Here is an 11,877-nt window from a genome sequence, read left to right on the forward strand (position 1 = left end):
TCACTCACTCACTCACTCGTTTACTGATCGATGATCGAATGCTGTCTGCCTGATACATCTTGCTTTGTTGTTGCTGTTGTTGGGGAGGATTAAAATAGTCATTCAAACACGCAGGCAGTACGTATGAACATATGTTTCTGCCGCTTTGCCAGAAAGTACGCGGGCAGTATGAACCGATGCAAGGCCTCATTGATTGAGTTTGAGTGAGTGAGTGAGTGGATTTTCGAATTGGATCTTGTATCAGTCAGTGTCTCAATCACTTCTGATACACCAGGTAGTGAGCTTGAGAGATCGACTTAGATGCGAGTCTGCTCTCGCTTTTGAATCTTGTTTACATTGACTTCGCATTGTCGCTCTGCCGATTCTCTAGGGAACAACAGGCAGCAGCAATCGACTTTGAATGTTTCCTACTAGAAACCTATCATGAGCGTTTCTTCCGAGTGATTTTCGTTCCTATAAAAGGGAGAAGGGGGTTTATCAAATAAAACTTACAAGTCTTCATAACTCGAGAACTGATCATGCAAATGGGGCCAAATTTGGCATGGGAGTGTATATTGGTTCGAGGAATGTTTCTATGGTGGTTTGGTTTCCCTTCTTTTTTACATTGGGGAGATTGGAAGGGAGAGGGGGGTTCTCTTACAATTTTTTACATAATACGAGAACAAATCAAGCAAATAGAACCAAATTTGGCAAGTGATGATTAAAATACCCTACATTTACAAGAAATAATTCTATGGTTATTTGGGACAGCTCCCTTCTTTCACCGTGGATTATGAAAGGGGGGAAGCTTCCAAACAATTTTTATACAAAACTCGAGAACTTATCGAAAAAAGGAACCAAATTCGGCATGAGAGGGTATTTAAATACGAAAAATAATTTTATGATAAATTGAGGCCTCTCCTTCCATTCAGCGGACAGATATAAATAGGGAAAATTTGCCTCCATACAAATTTTTTGCACAACTTGAGAACTAATTGAGCAAATGAAACCAAATTTGGCAAATGGAAATATTTTTAAAATATTAAATACTCACCCCTCCATCCAATGGAGAGATAGAATTGGGAAATGGGACTCTTTTACACGTTTTTACATTACTCATCTAACCAACTAACCAATCAAATGAAACCTTTTTTGGCATGGGATGGAAATATGTCTATGATTTTTTGAAACCATTCCGTTCTTGCAGTAGGAGCATATGATTGACGATGTAGGAAGGGAGGAGGAGGGCTCCCATAATTTTTTTTTTGATAAACCCGAGAATTTATCTATTGACATGGTTATTTGAGACACTACCCTTCTTCCAGTGAGCAGGAACGTAGGAAGAGGGGAAGATGGCCTTTTATAATTTTATAAGTTCTCAACATATGTTGACGAAACAAGCATATGGAACCAAGTATAACATGGAGAGGTACTTGAGTACGAGATATGTTTCTATAATTGTTATAGATCCTTACGCCTTGCAGTGTGGAGAGGATAGGAAAGGAAGGGGTTCAATATAAATTTGATCGTTATGCTTAAAACTTTTCAACCAATGGGATTAAATTTGATATGAGATGGTTTTTGCGTATTTAAAAAATGGGTATGATTATAAAAAACCCCGATTTCATTCCAGCAGTGGGGATGGGAAGGACAGGACGCTCCCTTACCAGTTTTTTGGCATAAATCGGGAGCATATCAACCAATATTTTATGAGATAGGTTGTGAACGTATGAATAATTTGAGACCCTCCTTTTTCAGGGCGAAGTCGGTAAGAAAATAGCAGCGGTTTTATTCCTATTTTATTTGACATAACTCTAAAACTCTTATCAAACAAATGTGGCATGTACCATTTTTCAGATATTCGAAATATTTCTAAGATAGATATAGTCCGTAAGTCCTTCCCGCATTGGAAGGGGAGAGGGTGCGAAATTTATATAAATTTATTTATTAAAGAACTTACAAAGTTTATAAAAACAGATTTAAATTTAAAAGGCTTGAAAACAAATTTAGATAGTTTCTGAAAATAAGTTTATGTCATCTCTGTATTGCAATTCGAAACTTCAGCTGCATCTCTCATTCTATAGCGGTGACCTTTGATTTATATTGTAATTTAAGTTTAAATCTTGCTCAGAAAACAATTAATATTTGAATAAATTAAAGGAAATTTCATTTTGAAAGGTGTAACAAACGCGAAGCACAACAGGTCAGCTAGAATGATTTAAAATTAAATTTAAAAAACCTTGTGATGTAGCGTTTCTATTTCGTTTTTGATATACCTTATCTTAACCTTCCAAAGCCGTTCGCTAAATATCCGTTTCGGGGAAATATGCGTTGTAATTTGATTTCGTTCTCCTGGCTGTAAATGTTAACCGATTTTGATGATATTATATTCATTGTGTAGGTAATTTATTCTAATTACTCATTATTTCAAAATAAAGTCGATATGTATTACCAGGATTTCAGAAACTGGTTCAGAAAGTTAAAAGTCCAAAAAATCAATTTTATTTTGAAAATACTCATAACTTCTGACAGCTTTTCTGTATTTAATTATTTCATTGATGTTTGAAATTGTCAAGAATCCATCTATCCCACAATGTATAAATATGTTGGGGTCCAATGAAAGTTTTTACCGCTATGACAGATTTTCCGGTAGAAAAAAGTCTTACTTTAAAAAAACGACATCCAGTTTTTGCTTTGCTTAGCTGTATTTCATTTCTCAATTAACCGATTTTAAAAACTCAAATTTTAGTTTTTTGGCGTTAATTTGATCATTATTTTCATAGAACATACTTGGTCTGTCAAAACTACCAGTTCATCAGTATATTGGAATGATGATAAAGATGTTTGAAATGTGCGCTTCGGGTCATATTGACCCGAACGGCTTTGGAGGGTTAAAATAAATTCCAAGATAAACTTTTAACATGTTTTTGACGGAAATTTAAATTCTCTTTCTTTTTCTTAGTAAAAGCTTATTTACTAAATAGATAATTTCAGTTGAAAATATCGTTTTTTTGTAAGAATGGCAGCTTGCTTTTAAATTCCTTAAAAAAAAATAAGAAGATGCATTTAAATTTTAGGAATCACATTTTACATTTTCCGTATTAAAACTAACACATATAAGGGTATTGTAAAATACTACGGATTTAAAAAATCAACTAAGAACGAGGAATTTATAGAGATTCATGCAACAATAATTTTATTTTGAGTGTAATAAATGTAGTGCTCATTTTGACTTTTCAGGGTTAAAAAGAGATAGTTATTTGGTATTGAAACTAACTTAATTATAACATTAAAAAATGAGTGCTTTGGCTTTGACATCAAAAGTTAGTCTCAGTGTTAAAAAAGCTCTCTCGCAATAAATAATTTAAATTATCCCGCTATCATTCGACTATTTTATTGCAACGATTGCCTCGTTGCCTCGCTTGATGATCCTGGGGTGATTTTTGACTAACTCGGGTTCACAACAGTCATAGCAACAATATTGTTTCCAGATCATTCACAAAATTGAAATTTAAATTCAAAGTTATAATCTAGTTTCAGATTTAACAAAAAAAAATTGATTATTTCAATTGCAATTAAAGAATAATATTGACTATACATGATACCAATATTTTTAGTGCATATGTTTCAATAACTGTTATAGAAAATTTTTGGCGTCAAACATTAAAATATTTTGTCAGATTTTGGTATGGCTCTGAAAATTTGAAAACTAACCAGTTTAAAATAGAATCAGGTCCTTGGAAGCTGATATTGTTAGGTTATCAGCATAAGCACCTATAAAAAACTAAAAAATGTTTCAAATCTTTTTATTATCTTTTATTTTATGAAGAATCCAGAATGTGTATAGATTAAACAAAATTCAAATCTTTAAAAGTGCAAAACATAAGAGCCAAACTAGTACAACTTGGGGGCACTGGTTCCAAATATTCATATTTGTTTAAAGCTTTGTTTATAAGTTTACGTTCAAAAAAAGAATAAGTTTGTTGAACAAATTTGTGCACTATTTTTGGTAAATATTATCGAATCAACTTTTCCGACTGTGAGAGATATTCTTTTCATAGAAATTTTTTTTTTCATTAATTTTTTTCCAAATCTGTAAAAACGGGAATTTTGACGGAATTTCAAACAGAATTGAAACTTAATTGATTCTTTGATATTTTTAAAGCGATGTATCTTCGAAACAGAATTAACTTGACTTGATCGCGGATTCTGGTGATTGAATGATGGATAGAAAATTGATTGTATATCAGCATTCTTTTTTCACGCAGATTTATTAGTTTAACGTTTATTGAAGATCGAATCAACCCAAAACTGAACAATTTCAAAATTTCCACACGTCATATAATTAAAACGAGAGGTGATATGCAAAATCTTCGTTTTATTCGTTTCAGTTTAAAAAAAGTTAAAAATCTAGAACGAGAGCATGAATTTCCAAAGCAAATCAATGAAACTAGAGTTCCCAAAAGCTCCAGAGCTCAGAATCAAATTTCATTACTTATTCCAGAATTATATTAAAATTCAGAGATGAAATTCTTCGACTGCAGTTCACTATTAGAAATAAATTTCAGATTGATAAAACAACCTAATATTTCCGAATCACTACTCAGAAAAACATATCAGAATAATTGAAAAAAATAACAGAATTTTAAAATCAGTTTAAAATTCATAGAAATATTAAGGTCAAACAGTTATTCCAAATAGTCCGAATAGTTGATCTATCGAACGCAAAATGAAATCAATCAATTTCTTTTTGGTTACCTTGCGCTGATATGAAGAATATCTATAATAATAAATGATTGAAAAAATTTCTTAAAATGTTCTGCTATTTAACAACAGGCGTGCTATTGTCATGTTATCAATAACATTTTGAACGAAAGATTTTTTAATGAGCTTTTAATTCGATATTTTATTGTGTTGTTTAGTTGATACAAAATACCAAAATCATCATTTTTTCTCATGGAAAACTATAGAGGTAGATTGAAGTTGTATCAACGGATATCGAAAAAAAAATATTAAGAAGTGGGTTGAAGGTTTAAATTTCTTTAATGTTTTTTTTTTATTTAGTTCAATGAGATCTAATTGGGGAGAAGAAGTAGTGTTCAGCTCACACAACTACCTCCTCCTTCTCACTCTTCCAAAATGAACCCTTTTCACTAGATATTAAAGTTCTATTTAATGGTCAATTTTTGAAAATTTGTAAAATCAACACATATAAATGAACAATTATAAGTTAACTATAAAAAAAGTTAAAAAAAACCTAGATAGACTCAAAAGATTTTGCGGAAAGGTGACAAAAATATGGTATCTGATTGTTTTTTTTAAATAAATACGATAAAAAAACAAGATTTTTTGAACTGAGATGATTTCAAAATAAGGTTTTCCATTTTTTCAGTACTCTTAAAACTCAGTCCTCACAAACACTCTATTACGTTCAAAGTTTCCGCTCGCGTTTCTTCCACAAATCAGCAACTTTAAGCGAGCGACGTGCCAGCGTGCAACTTTATTCAACGACCTGCAGCAAAGCCAATGACTGATGACGACAGTTTGTATTACTGCAATCTGTTTTTATTGTGAATTGTGGTTGTCTGAGTATCGTTCCTGGAAGAAAGCGTGCGACTCCACGACTGACGACTGAAAGCTAAGAATTTCAATTTAAATAGAGAAAACGGAAATTTGCTCATCCGGTGCGTTGTTGCACTTTATTTATCATATAAACTGAACATTTATTTTCTTTGAACTTAAATTTTTTAAACACGACGTCAATTAAATATTCATTGACAAATATAAGAGCTTTGTATTGGTATTTCATTGATACGAATAAGATAATTAAATAACATGAAGCAAAAGCAAAATGATAGGAAAACAATTTGGGAAAATTTAAATTACAACTTCTTAGAAGCTAAAGATAGATCACAATTTTTTATATTAGTAAATGACTTGTTACCACCACATAAAAAAAGTTATTTTCTTGCAACATAAGACTGAGTCGATTTAGGGTCATTTTCGAATTTTTCAACCCCTGGGGTCTGAAAAGCTTCATTTTGGTATAAAACTCATCCATGATTTTTTGCAGAATTTTTAAGTAACGTTTACATGAGTTAGTTTGAACTTTTAGGTCTGTATGGGAAAATTGAATATTTTGTATTGAAAAATCAACATCATTTTTGTTTCTTCTGTGGAACCGAGTCTGCTTAAGGTTTTTGTGCCAAATCACAGATCTTAAAGGAAATTTTCAGCTGATCAACTTTGTCTAAGACCGTAATTTCGCATCTAATAAGGAAAAAAAGTTAGCTTTGTTTTAATTTAAAAAAAATGGTACAAAGCTAAACAATCGATAGTACGACCAAAAAGCACTTTAAGACCATTCCAATCCTTACCAAATTCAACAGATGAAACTATCGTTTGATGCATATAAGCAGATGAATATTAAAGAGGCAACAAATGGATTCATCGTTTAACTTGAAGAAAACTTTTTGTCTAACATTCAAACTTCCCCAATATCCATGCTGCCACCGTTTCTAGCTTGCTAGCTTATCGATTCACTTATCGGTCATCATTTATTCATATACATATTTTGTTGTTGTTGCTGTTTAGATTTCTGCTTCCCGGAGGTCTACATTATTTATGATCTCCGATGGATTTTTACTCCGGGGAATGCTCTTATCGAGTTATTGATGGCTGTTTGATACGATTAGATTACAAAAATATGTATGGTGAGCTTACGCTATTTGTTTGCTTAAAGATTCTGGGTTTTGGAATGGTTTGAAGATTGCTGTTTTAACTGATTGATTTAAAAGTGCTGTCGGTAACGTTTTCTAGATGTTTTTTTCTGACATGCATATGTTACAGTCATAGTTAAGAATCCTTTTAACAAAGCTGCATTAAAATCCGAGTAAACTTAATTTTGAAAATTTTTGTTTTTGTTCTTTCGATTCAGTCATTTTCAAACGACTTTCAGAAGAAAAATAATGAATAAGAATTCAAAATGAAATATACAGTCACTTTGAAAATCATTCAATTTTTGTGCGGGCTGCTTGTGGGGAGATATTTTGAAAAATTCGTAATGGACAGCAAAACGAACTCTTTAGCGGTCAACTGGGAGATTTTATACCAGAATTTTTTCGTTAAAAAGTCTTGCATGAATTTCTCGGAGATAGGTAAGGATAATAAAAATTAAAAAAAATAATGTGTAATGCTTGAGGAGACTGACGATCTGTGGAAACTGCAAATTACTCAGTCTTTCATAACGATTGACACGATGAATCGCTAAAAATACAAAGAAGACTGCCTTCAAATGCGACCGTTTTCTCTGTAAAGCACTTGCATATTCAGGTCCCACAAAGTTGATTCTCTGTTTAAGTCAGATCTGGGACCGTGCCATTTCGCAAAACGGTGGAGTGATAAAAAGCCAAAAATGTTGTTTTTGTGCCGAAGGAAGACAATCGGCTAAATTTGTTATAACTTCGATCAAATTCAAAATTTTGAGTTTATTGAAGGTCAGATTTCAGGAAACAGCAATTATATTCAAAAGAAGCCTTGACTTGAATAAAGTGGTTTGAAATCGAAAAAATCCTCCATTGGACACTATCTGAGAAACCACTTGACAAAACATCACAAAAATTTGCATATGTAATCAGGTAACTTCGTTGAAAATTTCATCAATTTACATCCATGCATTCAAAAGTTATTTACAATACAAAGTGTTGCATTTTTTCGTATACACTCCATATTCATTTATCGCTTTGATAATAAGCAAAATAGTTAAAATTATTCGAAATTTTAAGCTGATATGAAATATTCCTCAAAAAAAATTTCAATTTCAATTGTATTTTTTTATCCTCATTCTTCTGGATGCTATATTCCATATACAAAAATGTTTTAATAAATTACAAAAGGTCACAAAATTCACATTTCTCCGAAGTTTAAATAAATAAAGAAAGAGTTGGTTTTGATAAATTTGGGTGTCCTGAATTCATACACGGAATTCGTTTTTTATTTAACAGCTTTTGTTTTGGAAATCATTTTTGAAAATAGGTAAAAAAATCACTTTAAAAATTTCTTTTCTGTCTGTTTTGTCAAAACTTATAAACATAAAGAAAAAAAATCAAAAAAGGTTTTATATCAATTATCGACGTTTCCCAAAATTCCAAGTAATTTTGATTTAGAGGTAAAAGTTATATAAATCTTCTACTTGGTCACTTTACTTCAATTAAACCAAATCGAGTTTAAAATATTTTAAAATCAAAAATCAATATCAGTCTTCAACAAATTTGTTAAATGTAATAATTTTTTTTATTATTAATTTCTTCAGTAGTGAAGGAGATGCTTGTAATGATATCTTTCCAATGTTTTTAAAACTGTAAAAATTAACTTTTTTAAGATCCTTCATCATCATCATCATCATAATCATCATCATGATCATCATTCGTAATTTAAATGAAATTTAATTAAAAAAAAAGAAGAAGCTTTATGGTTTCATGTAGATTTGTTAGAGCATCACTGATTGATATCAATCAAAACTGATTAATTTTCAAACTTATAAACTTGATCTCACCAAAACTGGGAATGTATCATATAAAAATTCTTTACTTTTTAAAATTTTCGTATAATCTTTCCGAATTTCATAGTGTTTCATTTTAACAAGTCAAACTAAATATTTTGATTTTTTGAAATAATTTTAATAAGTTTCTCAATGTGTTTCAATTCTTAATTAGTGTGTTTTGAAAACTTAAAATTTTATTTTTTTTTTAACTTTAAGAATTCAGTTTCCACCTTTTGCCCTTTCCATGACCCAGTCTTTCGACGGCAACAAAATATTGAGAGCTTGAAATTTTAAACTATAAATCCAGCGCTTGAAAATTTATTAAGGTTTCACTTATTTTTATTACTTTAAATTGACTACTTATTTTGAATCGATTTTTGTTTTATTTCTGAAAAGTACAAGGTTGCAACTTTAAAGCTACATTTTAATGCGCAACGATAATAAAATTAGTATTTGCTTTGTGCTTTCAATATTTGCAACAAATCAATAAGCTTTCAATGATTAATTGAACATGTTGTTTTATAAATGTTTGAAGCTAGTATTATAATATGAAATGTTTTACACTTTTAATTTAATAACTAAAAGAATTTCAATATAAAAAAATATATTATCTCTGATTTTGATCACTGGCACTCTTGAAATAACATTGGTTGTCTTCTGTGTATCAAATGACATTTATTCTTTAAGTATGTGGTTTGAATGAATTCTCTGAAGTTCAAAACATATTTTTTAAAACCAATAATTTAAGTTCAATTCGTGTTCAAATATTTTCCCAAATTTAAAGATGAATTTTTCAATCAATCGTTCAATTGAAAATGAAGAAAAGGAATAAAAAAAGACGTTTACTGAACAACAACAATTATCGTTTTGAACTTTGATTTGTTTCTTACCTGATCTGGATTTTTTTTTAGAATTCGGATTCAGATTCTCTTCAAGTCTGGATTGTAATTTATGTTTTTTTTTCTGTGACTTTATGTCAGAAGCATTAAGTTCAGGTTTTATTCGAAACTTTAATTTGATTTAGTTTTCTGGGATTGATGTTAAACTTGTAAACTTGGCTGCTTAATTTTTTTTCAAGCAAATTTCTAGTTCACAAAAAAGAACACCATTTTAAATCTTTTATTGATGACTTTCCTGAAATAGCATTGATTCGAAACTTTTATTTTGATTTACTGTAGTTTTTCGATTTTATCACAGTTAAAAACAATTTCACCGTGAATTTGGTGAAACTTAAAATTAAAGTGGAAAAAAGTATTTTTATGGTCTTCTATCAAGTATTTATAATATTTTTAATAAGTGGAAACGTTTTGGATCAATAAATTTTGATCATAAGATGTAATTATCAAAAAATACTAAACATGAAGGATCGATTTCAGTTCAAATTATTATTTTCTATATCAATTTGAAGATTTTTTCTTGAAATAAAACCATGTAGAATCTCCATTTGATAGTCTTCATCTATTCACAGAAAATAAGTTAGTTTTTATGAAATTTGAACAGTCGTTATCTCTTATTTCGATTTTGATCAATAGTTCAAACATGCAATAAAAAATTTTCTTCTTCATATTTCAAATTTCAATATTTTAATCTTCACACCTTTGACTTGTTTCTCGAAATTTGCTTTATGGGCAGATAATCCTTTGTTTTTCATATGAGATGATTAGAAATCTTTGTCCTTTTTACATATGTTAAGGCAGAGCTAGTAGAATTTCATTTAAATCTTTCAAAATAAATCATTAGGACAATACTAAAGGCTGTCAAATCAGAATTGCACACGCCACCCTTTCAAATAAAAAAATTCAACAAAAAATACTGAGAAATTTATCATATTTCAAAAACGCTTAAATTCACCCACATTTTTATATGATTCGCATAACCAAAAAAGTTTACTTTTTTAGAGCGGCTTACCAAGCACAAATAACAACACTAGCATTAGCGTGACGTTAAAATACTTATGTCGATTATTACAAGTGTTTTTAAAATCCAAATGACGATTTTAAAAACTATACAGTTCAATGCCATTTTCATATTATTGAATACCTATATACCATTACTTAAACCATAAAAAATATCATGAACAAAGACGCTCCACGCTTTGAACGAAAATTGAGGTCTTGGAAATGGTTTATGAATGATTTCTTAAAAAGCGTGATAAAATCGAGCGTGAATTTGGCGAGTATTGATAAAATCGAACAGGGATAAAATCGAAAAACTACTGCATTTTGAATCGTATCAGTATTTTTTTTTTAATTTTTTCGAGTTCGTGTGATGGTCATCAAAAGTAAGAAAATGGTTTTAGAAATAAATTTCCTTATATTGGCTGTTCATTTTTGGTAACGTAATTATTTCTAGCTAAGTTTGAACTTCGAAAACCTTCCCCCATGGACGGGTCCTTCGCATGAACCTGACTGCTAGGCCCGTTAAAAGGTTGCAAATGCAATTTTAATCGTAGCACAATATCGAAAATGTGTACAAAATCTAAGAAAATTTTAAAAACTTGTGATCGGTAAAAATATTAATGTGACGAAAACTGGTGAAAATTCTTCGAATAAATGTTTTTTTTTTGGAAAAACTGTGCTTTAAACACCTTATTATACGATAATCTAGAGATGTCAATTTTAACTTAAGCTCATTCAAAACTCCATGAAGCCTTTTTAGTTTAAGTTTAGTTTACTTGTCCAGCTTCATTCCCTCGCATCAAGCAAAAAATATTTTTATTAAAGTTCTCAGCATGAATAAATTTTGCTTGCGTTTTTGTTTGCTGCTAAACATGCTGACAACAGAAAGCGTCCATTACCAGGGGGGCTCATATGAGCTTTTCGATGTGGGGGAGTGTATGTATCCAAAAAATCATGAACCTTATTTCAAGTGTTTTGAAAGCGTTTATAATTATTATTAAAAAATATGTGTTATTTCTTACAATTCGCATAAACAAATTGTGTATAGAAGTATTGAAAATTGACACGAATATCTTCTTATAGATATATAAAAATAGAGGCATAAATATGTGTGATCACGAATTCCTCTTGAAGGATTCACCTGATTTGCAAACAATTTTCTTTGTTGTGTTTTGTTGTTCTTGCGCGAAAAAAAAATACAACGGAGGGGTAAGCTCAAAAATGTTTTTGTGGAATTTGAAAATAAATTTTAAGTTTTAATTCGTTTCAAATCACCCAGAGTAAAAATGCGCCAAAAGCAATCACGGCTTATTGATGCTCATTCATCTCTCTGAAGGAAGTTTTGATGCCCATTTTCATTGCTACTGTACTCATCGCGAGGCACCAGCAAAATGGATAATTTTATATGATTGTTTATCTTCATTATGGGGTGAAAAAACGCCTTTGGCCGGAAAGGAG

Source organism: Uranotaenia lowii, chromosome 2 (assembly GCF_029784155.1).
Source record: "Uranotaenia lowii strain MFRU-FL chromosome 2, ASM2978415v1, whole genome shotgun sequence".
Taxonomy (NCBI): Eukaryota; Metazoa; Arthropoda; class Insecta; order Diptera; family Culicidae; genus Uranotaenia; species Uranotaenia lowii.